Source organism: Mastomys coucha, unplaced genomic scaffold, assembly GCF_008632895.1.
Source record: "Mastomys coucha isolate ucsf_1 unplaced genomic scaffold, UCSF_Mcou_1 pScaffold20, whole genome shotgun sequence".
NCBI lineage: Eukaryota > Metazoa > Chordata > Mammalia > Rodentia > Muridae > Mastomys > Mastomys coucha.
Window position 1 is genome coordinate 54,928,586 of NW_022196903.1, and position 13,807 is coordinate 54,942,392.

The following is a 13,807-nucleotide window of genomic DNA, read 5'->3' on the forward strand; positions in this document are numbered from 1 at the left end:
AGATTTGACTAGATATCAGCACCTAGAATTATTAGGTTCCTAAATCAAGATGCATTGATACCAGTCTAAAAAAAAAGTTGATAACATCCAGGACAACTTGCCTTTACTAAATCCTAGCAATCCTACCACAGAATGACCTGAGAATTGCAACATAGGTGAAGCACAAAACAAGTAATTGAAAATAGTCTTTATGAATATGTTAGAGATCCTTAAAAAGGATATGAATGAATGCATTAAAGAAATCTATGAATATATAAATAGTGAAATGAAGAAAAGAGTTCAAGACTTGTAAAGTGGAAATATAATCAATAAAGAAAATCAAAACTGCCCTTCTTCACCGTCCTTCTGCTGGGACAGACTGCTAGCTAGTCTGCTCTCCTGAAGTCACCCTATCCTGAAACATACTTCAATAACAAAGACAGGCACTATCTCAGAGTAAAAGTACTTCCAAGCAAATGGTCCCAGGAAACAAGCTGGAGTTCCCATCCTAATATCCAATAAAATAGACTTTCAACCAAAAGTTATCAAGTGTGATGAGGAAGGACACTTCATATACATCGAAAGGAAAATATACAAAGAGAAAGTCACAATTCTGAACATCTGTGCCCCAAATGCAAGGATACCCAAATTCATAAAAGAAACTTTACTAAAGCTTAAAACACATATTGAACCCCACGCAATAATAATGGGAGACTTCAACAGCAATAAACAAGTCATTGTAGCAGATACTAAACAGAGACTCAGTGAAACTAACCAAAACTCTCTCAGGCCTCCAAGATATGCTAGGGCGGTGATGGCACAGAACATGTGAGAGTAACCAAACAAAATTTGATTTGACTTAAGGCCAGGAGACTCCTGGAAACAGAATGCATAACGAACACAGCTTGGGTGACCAAGAATCAGAGCAAGATATCCCAAAGACCAAACACTACTGGCCCCCCAAAAAATTATCAACAAAATGACAGTGGTGTTTGAGTATGAATGACATCCATATACTCACAAGTTTGAATCCCTGGATCATAAGGAATGGTACTATAAGAAGGTGTGGTTTTGTTGGAACATAATACTCTGTCTTGTAAGACATACAGGATACAGTGAAACAATAATGAATTTTCTTAAAATTAAGAAACTGGGTCACATGACTTTGCTTTTTCCCCCCACATTTTATTCAGGTTCCAAGATGCTTCAAATTCAAAGTATTTACTCCACAAATAGAACAAAAATTAAGTGTTAATGAAGATTACCATTTCCTTAAGATGTTGAAAATATTTGTTGGAAGCCTCATTAAGTATCACAAAGCAGTATTTCATATTTTCTGAAGAAAAAACAAAATGGTTGAAAACCATAAGGGAAGGAACTGATCCCTCCTGTCACTGTGTATTATAATCCAGTGGACATAGAGGTGAACTGCAGTGACAGTGACTTTTCCTTTAAAAGATAAAAGTTTTCATAATAATTTTAAGAGAATTAAACAGTGAACTTTTAAATAATATATTTTAATTAATTCTTTGAGACTTGTATACATGAATTCATTGTATCTTTATCATATTCCCCTTCATTTCATCCAAGTCCTGTCTAACCTCACACTCAACTACCCCAAACTGGTATCTTCTTGTTTTAAAATGACCTACTAGGTTATTGGTATGGGGCCATCCACAAAGTTTTTTTCAACCTAATTGGCATTGAGACTCTGAAAAAACTCACTCTTTCTTCTCTAGAATACAGCATCTATCAGCTCCTTTTCAGTCAGGAGTTGGAGTTAGTGACCTACTTTTTCTTCCATGGTAGAATATTGTCTGGCTTGATGGTAGTGTTCCTAAAGGAGCTGTACTGCCATCTCTAAGAGTCACTGTTTTATACTTGTTCTCCCTGACCACTGGATTTTAAAATCTTTCCATCCCATCTTTCAGAATGGTCTCCTAGACTAAGAGAAATATCCAATATAAATCTTGCATTATATTCCTGAGAACTCCACAAACACTTGGTCTCTGAATGTTGATAGTTTCCAGTGTTCAATATTACTCCCTACATTAAGCATACACCAGCTGATATGAGGCCCCCAACACACATACAGTAGAGGACTACTGGGTCTGTGTTCATTCAGAGATGATGCACCTAACCCTCAAGAGACTGAAGGCCCCAGGGAGTTTAGAGGTCAGGTGTGGTGGGGGGTGAGGACATCCATGTGGAGACAGGTGGGTAGGGAAGAGGTATGGGATGTGGAACAGTCAGAGGGTGGATGGAATAAAATATTGAGTGTAAAAGTAAATTAATTAATAAAATAGAAAGAAAAAAGAAATTTCTCTGATGATGTCTGAGAGCTTACTAACCTATGAGTGTAGACTTGTGAATTCTGAGGACAGTTTGATATGATGCTTAACATAGGAATTGTGGAAGGTTTGCCATGGGGATCTGTGAGTTTGATAGCCACAGTTTCTTCTTCAGATTTACACCATGGAGCATGCTTTTCCTCCTGTGGTTTCGATCTTAATTCTAGTAAGAAAGTCCTTGTGGAAGTTTCAATAAAAATGGGCCCATAGACTCATATGAGTAAATACTCAGGTTTTAGTTGCTACAATGGTTTAGGAATATTAGGAGATGTGTTGTAGAAGGAAGAGGTATGTCACTGCAGGTGAACTTTGAGTTTTCCCTCTGCCTGTGCTTGTTATCTTGAGACCTGTACTACTGCTCTGGCACCATGACTGCTAGTGTGTTGCCATGATTCCTGCCAGTATGGCTATGGACTCACTGTCTGAATCCATAAGACCTTATAATCTGTTTCTTTTATCATTTTAATTGGCCATGGTATCTCTTCACAGCAATAACACAGTAACCAAGACAGTCACTCACATTTCCTTCATGTCACTATTACACCAATAGATATATCTTCCCTCACCAGTTGTCATTTGTAGCTCATGGGTACATATCTTGAGAAAACTGTTAGTGGTTTCTCCAGCAACCTACATAGAATATTTCTGCACTTTAAAAGCCAGTTAGCATGGGGAATTCATCTGTTCAGATCATTTTGATTTCTCCATGTCTTGTTACCAAAACATGTAGTGTGGTTAGCAATAGGATACTACCAGCAATTTTTGATGAGCCATCAATATCTAAAGCAATAATCTGTAACAATTAATCTTTTAAGGTCCCTAGCTACATTACTAAAATTATAACTAGATAATATATCAAAATATCAGACTAACTAGGAAAAGGAGAGATTTTCAACTTAGAAACAATTGGAGATGAAGTCAATAACTATTTTCTGCCTGCTATTCTAAGTCAAAAATTCAGAATAAAGTTATAAGATTATATATAATTGAGTAGTGTTTCAACAAAGCATCATAGACTAAGAAGTTGGAGGGGAAAAGGGAAAAGGAGCAAGAGGAGAGGAAGAGTAGGAGGAGATGGAAAAGAAAGAGAAGAAGAAAGAAAGAAAGAGAGAAAGAGAAAAAAGGAAGGAAGGAAATGTACTTTCTCAGTTCTAAAGGAAGAAAGATAGAGAGCTAGATGTCAGAATCGGTAATCTGGAATCTTTGCTGTTGCTCTCACATAGTGACTTGTATAACAGAAGTGTGTAGTAAATACCACAGTGTTACATGGCAGAAAGGAGCAAATTCTTTCCAAAAGGTCCTTACTATAATGGCACTAGTCCTCCATGAGGATGAGAGCATGACCATCTGACAAATGTTCTAACCACTCAATGCCTTGGTGATCAAATCACCAACATCTGTATAATTGTAGATATATGGAGGTCGGAGATCACACACTGAAGCATACATATGGATATATTAGATACTTCAAAAACATGAAGTTTCTCCCCTGAATTTCAGGATGTGTTGTTCAAGAAAGGGACAGAAGCATACTGACAGTCACCCTGAGCCCAAAGATGACTGTGTAAGCACATAGGCCTGCTGCTGTTTGGTTTGTCAGCTGCTGTGATGGTGCTTTCCTTCAGTGCTCTTACCCTGGACTTCACCAAGTCCCTTTCTGGGACTATCTGAGTTCATGATTGCTGTTGTAACAGGTGAGTGGATTGTCATAAGCAACAATTGTTTTCTAGCAATTCCCATATCTGCTGAGGGCTACTTCACTTTCTAATGGGACCTTCCCAAAGGTACCCCTTTCCCAGATCATTAATCCTGTCCATGAGGGTGCCACCTTCATAATGCATTTACTCCCAACCCAAAAAGAACCCACTTCACTATCTCTACAGTTATAATATTGCAGCATGTGAATTTGGGGCCAACAGTTTTCAAACAGCAGAGGATCATTGTCTATGAGCCAGAAAGGGGAGCATTTGCTCTTCTGTATGTTTAATCTTTCCAGCAAACCTCAAGTTGTCAATAATGGACTATTTTGCACCTTTGCAGGTAGAGGACAAAGATGGGTAGATTCATTCCACAGAGAAGAAAGCTGCAGTAGCCATCAACTCCCACACTGTAGGAGACAAAAAGAAGAAATTACATATAATGCACTCCAATCCTTCTCAATTTTGCCTGGCTTTGTCTCATATCAACCCAGGAAACTACAAAGGAGATCAGGGCTGGTTTTAGAATCCTCCTACATAATTGCTCCCTGGGAACAGAGGTTATCCATCAGCCCACAGAAATTTCATAAGACTATACAAATTCTCCAAATACCAAGCAAAAATTGTTGAGGGAATAAACAGCTGGCTTGATGATAATAGTCAAATGTTGGGGAATCTGTGCCTGAGAGGAGAGTGCGACTCATATGAATGGCTAGAATTCTCATATCCTAGACAGATACTTTACACAGTGGCCAGTACAGAGGCCTAAGACCCACTAGGACCAATGACAAGATGACCATATAATACAGGAGGCCTTCACAGTCCAGAGCAGAAAGATAGTATCATAAGAGTTTTAAAAGAAGCAACAACATAAATTTTACAGACTCTGAGCAATGATCTGCTCATTAATTGGGCAATTTCCAGAGCAGTCTTGGTATCTGACCTGCAGGGAGCAGAAGCAGCTGGAATGGAAAGGGAAATGAGGTTTAGAAGCAGGCTTCCTGCTCACTGGGGCCTCATTTGGACTAGCTGTATTCCAGACAGCTTCTACCAGAACCTGTCCTAGTGGCTCCTGTAATCCTCCATATATTTAGGCTTCAGTTCACATGCAGAATCTGTGGATGCAGAAATAGCCACAGGAACATTTGCACTGAACAGCTGCATCACATCTAAGCATATCTGTATTTCAGCTTTCTGTTCAATTAAATTGAATTTTAACAAAATATTTTTACTAATTCATCAAGACCTTCATAGAAAGTATTATTATAATTACCCACACACCTCCCCCTAACTCCTTCAAGGTCACTCATCAGGTACCTACCATCAGCTTTGTGTCTTCACTTAAAATAAAATGAAAAAAAGAACCCATTGACTATGATTGGAACTGCCCAAATACTGCTGGGTATAAGCCACCCATTGGAATATAGTAGACCTATCAGGAGACACACCCTTAAAAAACACTGATTTTCTTCGGCAGCAGCCATCAACTATCCAGAGCTCCTTAGCCAGTGATTAGGACATGTGAGCCCCTCAACTCATGATGCTGGAGTATTGATTGGCTTGATCTTGTACAGGTCTTATGTAGGCAGTGACAGATGGTGTGAGTTCATTAATACAGCAGTCTAGACATGTCCAAAAGACACTTTTTCACTCTGGTCCTCTCTGACCACTGGCTCTTACATTCTTAATGCTCCTCTTTTTCAGTGTTTGCTGATTACAGTGAAAGTGGGTGAATTAGATGTCCCATTTGTGACTGAGCACTATTCTGGCATGTATTCTCTGCATTTTGACCAATTGTTAAGTTTCTTGGTTAACCACCCTACACTATACAAGAAACTTATTTGCTGAGGTCTGAGAGTTGTGTTAATTTATAGTATTAGCATGGAAATTGGCACACTACTTGATACTCTATTTCCATAATAATTATAGTTATTTAACACATGGGGCCTGTGCGTTCTTCAACCATGGGCTCATGGCCAGATTTATAGTACTTTTAGTAAAATACAGTTTCACTGATAAATTGTAACAGAACTTATACACACGAATTCTTGGTATTAATGAAAAGCCACATGGCACCTACTCATGAAACAAAGATGTAATACATATGAGATCCAGCCATTGCACTCTTAGGTATATAGCCAAAGGACACAGAGCCATTGGGTCAAAGGATGACTCACATGCTCACAGCAGTGCCATGCACAATGGCCAAGAAATGGGAACCACCAAGTGACTGTGAGCTGGTGAGGAGTAAGAATGCAGAGCAATACACCACAGAGAACTCCTCAGCCATTTCAACCTTCATTCAGTGTTAGCTTTTAGCAACAACTGAACATGGTCTGACATGGAAAGCAGTGCCTTGTGGCTTATATTGAGCTTCTTAGTGCTGTCCCTCTTATTACTGCTCACTGTTCTGATAACCATGTTCCTTCATGAGTCAGTTTTAATGTAGGTATGCATGGTACCAAGGCCTTTTCTAAAAATGAATTTTCAAAATCATATCTCAGGTTCTTATGAGATGGGAAAGGGTAATGTGAGATCTGAATCCCCACCAGAAACCAGTGTGCAGCTTGGCTCACACTATCTCTACTACCAGAGATGTGGGGCTACAGATCCTAGGAGAGATTTGGCTCACTGAAAATTGGTACAAATGCTCAGCTCACTGTAAAGCAAACTCATGGGGGTCCTTCATGCCCAACCACATGTAACTCTGAGTTTTAGTATAGAATTAACACAGAAGTGAACCTATTGATGGTTCAGGTGACTTTAAAATTAACTTCGCTTTAAATCCTAATTCCAGGCTTTTACTCAGACTTGACCATAAATTGTCTTTTCAGGCCCAAGAGAAGGTCATACTTTCAATAGAAAGGTCAGTTTCTCATAGTAACAAATGGTACAAGTCTGTCTGCACCCAAATATTACCACATATAACCTGTGCTCCATACTGGATAGCCATCAACAGCCATAGAGAGCTTTTGGAGAAGACAGTGCATGGCTAGTCTCAGGATACTACAGTGGCTGCCCCATATACACTATAAAAACCTATTCTTCCATCAGACATATTGACTTCCTACAAATGACACCCACAATATCTTCATAGTCATCAGTCATGCAATATAGGTGGCAATTCAAATGCAAACACACACAGTGCAACTACATTAATATGTCACCATGCCAGAAGCTGGACTTTGTCTCTCGAAGTCAGTGCCAGACTAATTCAAAGGTTTATAGCATTTCATGATTAACAATTTTGAGCTTTATGACATCCTGACTCACTACAGAGAACACACCATGCCTCTATGACTGTGAGTAGCCAGCAATTCCATGTTGAATCTCAATCATTGCTTATACCACCATCCCTTCCTGAGAAACACAGAGGAACACTGGAGGTTGAGGACTACAATTCCTACAAAGGTCAAACATAGAGTTGAGAAAGAGTTCCAGGCCAGAAGAGAACTGACAAAACCAGCCTACCATTCCCTAACCTTCCACTGCATGGGGACAGGAGACTTGGCACATTCCTGGTCAGCATGAACATTCACTCACACAGTTACTCAGGTGGAAGTATGGCTGAGGGTGGACAAGTAAACATAGTGCTCCCGGAGGTCTTCACCTTACAAGCCGAGCTCTTCCTGAAAAACCTTCTATTGTAATATATCCATGTTGTATTTATTTATTCTCTATGAATTTTTGTATCATTGACTCTAAAACCCAGAGGTCAAAGGCATTGCAGGGAGATTAAAGATTAATGGTGTACAGAGTTAAATAGAAAACAAGGTATGATTAATTTTGACCCAAAAACAAGGGGCCCAAGATAGTACCCTACAGACTGTGGGGCAGAAACAAACCATGAAGGCAGTAAACAATCTAAGAGAATGATGGAAAGTGTGAGATTCAGACATTTGAGCTGAGGAAGCAGATTTTCCACTGTGTTCTTCCTCTCATGTCTAAAGGAAATGTGGGAAAATGGAGAGCAATCAGGAAATACAGGTAGGTCATTTGCAAGGAAGTACCTTTAAGAAATACTTCTAGCTACTTCCCCAAAGCTAAGTACTTCTGGGATACCCATACATAGTCTGGCAGAGAACAAGAATGGACCAAGTTGGGAAATAATTACAGACTGGATGTGCCTTGTGGTTCTCAGAATAAAGTGAGGTGAGGCCTCTATGACATCACAGGGTAACTCCCTGCCCTAGTAACAGCAATTTAGCCTAAGGACAACTCAGGGTCCAACAAGATCCCGTGACAGCAAGCACACTGTGTCTACCTAGGTTTGGGCTGTTTTCTGGGATGAACACTACCCACAATTCAACATGTGAGTAACTCAATGTGAGGCACTTCTTCATTGGGACTTAAACTGGGAGTGGGGTGTCTGAAATATAGTGAGATACTTGAAGTGTATAGGATGGAGGACAACTTGTCCTTAGAGACAGCAGGGATCAGGAGTCTCATAGTAGTGGCACTAGCCACTCAAGAACACAGGTAGAGAAACAGTTCAAATCACCAAGGCGAGAAGCCTTGGATGAAGCCACACAAGTGTATCTGAACCCTAGCCCCCAGACTAGGAAAATAAGGAAGAAACTCACTGTTTGCATACTCATGTTTGACCATTACACATAGTATTTCCAGGGAAGGAGACAAAGCATCCAAGTTACTGATGTCTGATCTTTTTTGAGGTCTTCTGTCCCTGTCAATGGCAATCTTGGCAATCTTTTTCACTTGTACTCACATAGCTACCATAATCTGGGAACAAACATCAGTGTTGCTATCACAGGCAACACCATGGCAGCACTCAGTCCTCTAGTTCAGTACTTACATCAAAGGTCTCAGTATGTGTGCTCATGTGTGTGCTCCCATCTGCATGTCCACATCCATGTGTGAACCTGAATGTAGAGGTTATTGCATAATGATACATATACTCCACTACAAATATACACACTGTTACATGAGACAGTATAAATTCATGTTCAGGCATTGACTTCACCACATCCACAACCTCCCAGCTGCTGGGACAATATGTTCAGCATTGTGTGAGAAAGCATGGTCACTCCTCATGTTACACTCAGGCACATAGGAAGAAGCTGGACACAAGTGTGGTCAGGCCTCTGTTACCTCATATTGTAGTTTACTGACATGGTAAAGGCTGTAGCTCTGATGGTAGGAAGTATAATGTCTACCAGGATGGGCAGGATGGGATTCAGAAGGTCTTACAGATATGTTTAGACTATGTTGTTGGAAAACTTCAAACGGGATTCCAGGGATGGGGACCTAGTTCAACTTCAATGTATTATGGTGGAAGATGGGGATAATAAAGGGATTGAGGCACAGTGTGGTCCTTGAAGTGACCTTTAACAGGACCTGTGCTAAAGCACTAGAAAAATTAGCAGTATCAGTGGGATGTATGCCAAGGAACTTGCCAAACAAGGACCTGGGGAGATGACACACATAACTCACCAGAGAATGAGGCCACAGCATGACAATACCAGACTGAATCACACACATACAAAAAGCTCCAGGCTCCATACTAGTGCAGGATGAAGCTCTGATCATGTGTTCAAAGAAAGGGAGAACTGTCAGCTATGGCAGCCCATGGTGTCCAGGGCAGATAGGAAATGCTTCAGAGTACAAATGTCTGGGTTTCTAAAAGGACATTGCTTATTCCCAGCAGTAATCCTGACTTTTGTATGCATGTTTGTTCCAGCAGGATTGAAGACGAAGGTTCAATGGAAAATATCATTCCAGCACTGTACGTAACACTTTATAGTATCCGCATTTAAATTCAAGTTGTATGATTTGCACTGTGTGAGCACAGTGCATGTGCTTGTGCATGGGCGTGTGCATGTGTGTGTGTGTGTGTGTGCACATGTGCATGTGTGCATATGCCTCAGGTGTACAGGAAAACAAGTAAGAGTAGGGGTGAAGATCTGAATGGCAGTGACTGGTGCTCAATGAAATTCTTGATCAGGATTCCTTGTAAGAGACTAAAAGAGCAGTAAATATAAGCAGCAAGCAAGTCTGCAGAATAGCATGCTATGTAAAAACTCAGAGATGATACTATACATGTGCCGAGAAGAGCCTGTCTAAGGCTCAAGGCCCAAGAATGTAAAAGGTTAAAGATGAACACACCCTACCACAAGTGTGTTTGGGAAGGGAACACATGTAGCACAGAGTAAATAGGAATGTTCTCCTGAGCTTCTCTAGACATAAACCTTCATGGAAAGCATTATTATATTCAGCTCATAGGCCCTTCCTGGAATAGACACACTGATGTGACTTTTAATATTTATATTTAGTCATGAAACATGTTAATATATTAGTGTATGAATCTGTGAGTACACGTGTTTGTGTGTGTAACAAGATGTTTCCTTCTACTAATCTCCATTTGTATTTGTGAGAAAAGTTGACAGCATCTGAGGCAGAACTAGCACTTGGACTGCTGAATTAGAGTTTCCAAACTGGGACAGGATGAAGCTCTACTGGTATGCTGTTCCCCAGTGAGTAATATCTCAGAAGTCATAGAATAGCATGTTGAAGACAGGTAGGGAAACTTCATGACATCCTGCTTTCTGGACAGTACCACTTCAAGTTGTGTTGAAGTGAAGGCAGTGAAAGAACAGGTTGGAGGTTAAATTTTTAATCAGCTTTGTACCCCAAATCTTGTAGATGGTACATCTTAAGTTCCATGGCAAGAAACACTTGCTGATAAACTAAGCAGCAGAAATTGAAGACAAAGATTTGAACTTTCCATATTGAGGCTGAGTATGACTCATCCCTACTCTCCTAGCTTTTCCTATCCTGAGGAAGAGGGAGAACTGGATGTGTGCTTGTATGCCTGGTTAGCCTTTGGGCTTTCCCAGAGTGAGGCCTGGCCTTTGTGACCTCATATAATAAGTTACTATCATCCTTATAGGTGTGTTCTATAACCATGGCAGTTCTGAGGGCAGCAGAATCCATTACAGTTGGAAGGATTTAAAACCAGAAAAGGTGGGCAGGGTCCCTTTCAGTTAAGTCTATGCAGAAAATTTGTCATGTGAATACCTGGTCTCACATGAGGGTAGGAACTTGGCAGCTAGCTTTCTTGAAAGAGGTGACAAAGCCACAGTTCAGTGTCTGGGGCTGGGGGGGGGGTGGTTGACGTACAAGGCAGTTGTGATCTTGAGAAGAGTCGTGGTAGTAAAGACCAAAGAGACACCCTCACAGAAAGTGGCCATGCATGGCATGGAGAGAAAGGACACTGTCACCACACAGGCAAAACAACTCTTGTGAAGATCTGCAGAGCCTCCCATACCTTAGCTCGATGCTAGGAGGGCTACCTCTGATGCTTCCTTTCAATACCTGTGACATTCCATTCTGTGATCTGACAACACAAGGAAGGAAATGCATCATGGTATTATGTCTTGGGACTCTCTTGTGGGTCTCACAAATTAGCACCATCACTGTTTGCACATGAGTTCATAGGACCTCTCTGCCACAGGTACAATCAGCTGTGCAACCAGAGGTTCTTTTTAAAACACCTATCTGTCCTAATTACTTCATCTGAAATCAAAGGAACATGTATGAAACCAAAATGAGAGAGACATCAGAACAAATCCTTATAGAAAATTAGCTTAGAACATAAACCTATAACAGACAAGGATACATTCTAAATCACAGCTTTCAAAGATCATACCTGGTTCCTGCATTATCCTGGCATGACCCAAGACCTCAAAGAAGACAAGGATGTATCCTGAAGTCAAATGTTCCCCCAAGCCAAACTCTCAAATACAAGTTGCCTGGCATGAGAAACCTTTTGAATTACTGGCGATGGACCTCCAAAGGACAAAATTATAGACTAGGCCCTGTTGCTGAAAATATCAAGCACTTGGGATATGGGACTCACAGAATTTGGGTTCAATGTAACACTAAAACCTCTATGAGAAGTAGCTTTCATAATTGTGGAAGGTAATATAGAAGATGGCATGGGAGGGAAGAAATCACTTGTGATATCTATCAATGACAAAAGGCCAAAGAATGCAAAAGTGCCAGTTATAACAGGCACTTTTTTAAATTGGACATAAGTCCTGCCCGATGAGGAAAATAATCCCTGGTACTGGAATTCTAGCAAACTGAGGTCCTTGACACTAAGACCAAATCTATCACTGCCATTTTACTAAACAGTTGTTATTCCTGATTCAATTCTCTATATTTATCCTTGTAGTTACAGTGTATGTGACTCTTATAAATGACAAGGAAGATGTACTCATAAAACTACAATAAGATCATTACCAAAAAAGACCTAAAAAGCTGAAAATATCATTAGACATAATAGCTGGAGAAAACTTGTTGGGACTTCTTCTGAGACAAAGAGATACAGTCAACAAAGAGATGCTGAGAAGAGAATTAGTCCTCTGCAGAGATGAGTTCCCCAACTTATTATTTAACATATAGTATGTAGATCCGAAAACCTATACCTGCAAGCATCATTGAACAGACTCAGCACATTGTAGGTATACATTTATATAGTTAGCTATAAATGTGTATCAATAATTTTCAGAGGTACCATAGAGTGGAAGGGAGTAGGAAAAGAAAATTGGCAAGAGTTGGTACAAAAATATATACTTTTACTTCATTTTTTAAAATTGCAAAATAAAACTTTAGGAGCTATTCACTGGAATAGGTCCAATACTCAGAATTACAATATTTATGCAATGGCACAAATTTCATGGATTCTTATTTTAATTTTACACTCCTGTCTCTTACCCGACATTTCTCTTCTCACAAGAAGTCATTATCACAAATGTTACATTTTGTTGGGCATGCTGGACCTGTGGTTAGAGGGACAGTTTATTTGATCCTTTAAAATCAGACCAAATCCCAGGGTGCAATACTCTATCTTGTTCTATAGCCTCTATATCATCCATACATTCTCTAAGCTTCATACCTCATATTAAAATCTGTCCTACTATGCTGCTGCCTTCTAGGAGAAAAGAAACACAGAAGACTAACACATGCTCAGCTTGTCACTGGATAAGCAGAACCTTTGTTTGCCTATTGTTTCAGATTTACACAAGTGCCTGAGTCTGCCAAACTCCAGAAAACCACCAATTATTCTATAAATATATCTTTAAATTCCCTATTTCAATGACCTAAAAATATGTTTAGATATGACTTTCAACAATTTTCCCATACTGCCAATGTGCTTAAAATGTTTTTTTGTCATATCTACATACATATCAAATCATTTTTCACTTTTTATGCAAATCATGTGGTCAGTTAGTCCCTGTCAGAAATAAAAGTTTTGAGGTGTGTGTGATTCACTGTAGAAAAGCCTATAAAATGAGATTTTCTGGCTGGATCAAAAAGTGCTGTATTATTTCATGTTATATAATGGGAAATTGAGTGACTAACTCATAGAAGTTTTTTTTTTTCCTGAGGCAGGGTTTCTCTTTGTAGATCTGGCTGCCCTGGAGCTTACTCTGTAGACCAGCTTAGCCTCAAACTGAGAGTTTCACTTGCCTCTGCCTCCCAAGTGCTGGGGTTAAGTATATGCACCACTACTGCTTAACCATGAACTTTTAAACATTTGGTTTTTGTTATTAAACATTACCAACTGTTCAAGCATTATATTGTTAATTTTTAATATCTATTTTTATTTTTAAGACCAGGTATTGCTACATAGGCCATCCTGTGTTGAACTCCTCTTATCTCTGTCCCTGAAGTGAGGAGATTCAGGGATCATCATGCCTAACATTCTAATATCTTCAATAAGAGCCATATTTACAGATAGAAGCACATTAACACAAA

General features: G+C 39.7%; 2 long non-coding RNA genes across 4 annotated transcripts in view; one reads left to right on the forward strand and one right to left on the reverse strand.

Annotated features, from left to right (window-relative positions):
• Positions 1-8,904, reverse strand: part of LOC116098997 — a 10,464-nt gene extending 1,560 nt beyond the window's left edge. The window contains exons 1-2 of the long non-coding RNA XR_004122035.1: positions 8,841-8,904; positions 4,363-4,437 (exon numbers count right to left, since the gene is read on the reverse strand). This is a non-coding gene — a long non-coding RNA (uncharacterized LOC116098997). The remainder of the gene's footprint in view (positions 1-4,362; positions 4,438-8,840) is intronic.
• LOC116098996 overlaps positions 8,213-13,807 on the forward strand; it is a 28,570-nt gene continuing 22,975 nt past the window's right edge. For all 3 annotated transcript variants that reach the window (XR_004122034.1, XR_004122033.1, XR_004122032.1), the window contains exons 1-3: positions 8,213-8,339; positions 9,729-9,770; positions 10,935-11,008. This is a non-coding gene — a long non-coding RNA (uncharacterized LOC116098996). The remainder of the gene's footprint in view (positions 8,340-9,728; positions 9,771-10,934; positions 11,009-13,807) is intronic.